This window comes from Malaya genurostris, chromosome 2 (genome assembly GCF_030247185.1).
Source record: "Malaya genurostris strain Urasoe2022 chromosome 2, Malgen_1.1, whole genome shotgun sequence".
In the NCBI taxonomy this organism is placed as follows: domain Eukaryota; kingdom Metazoa; phylum Arthropoda; class Insecta; order Diptera; family Culicidae; genus Malaya; species Malaya genurostris.
The window spans coordinates 132,141,954-132,142,239 of NC_080571.1; positions in this window are offsets into that span (position 1 = coordinate 132,141,954).

Genomic DNA, 286 nt, shown 5'->3' on the forward strand with positions numbered 1-286 from the left:
AACTTTATCATGATTTGTAATAACTTTAACGCGTCGGTCCACCGCAACCAGCGGAACCGTATACTACGGTACCGTCAGTGAGACAACTATGCCTCGCATCGTGCGGCAGACCGACCGGAACGTAGAAGGCGGTTTCGCTGACATGCCCACTACAAGGGCCATTAATGGTACATCATATGGCAAACTGATGGGAACATCTTAGACGAGTATGGGGATGTATCCCACTACAAGGGCCATTCATGCCACATCATATGGCAAACTGATGGGAACGTCTAAGGCAAGTATG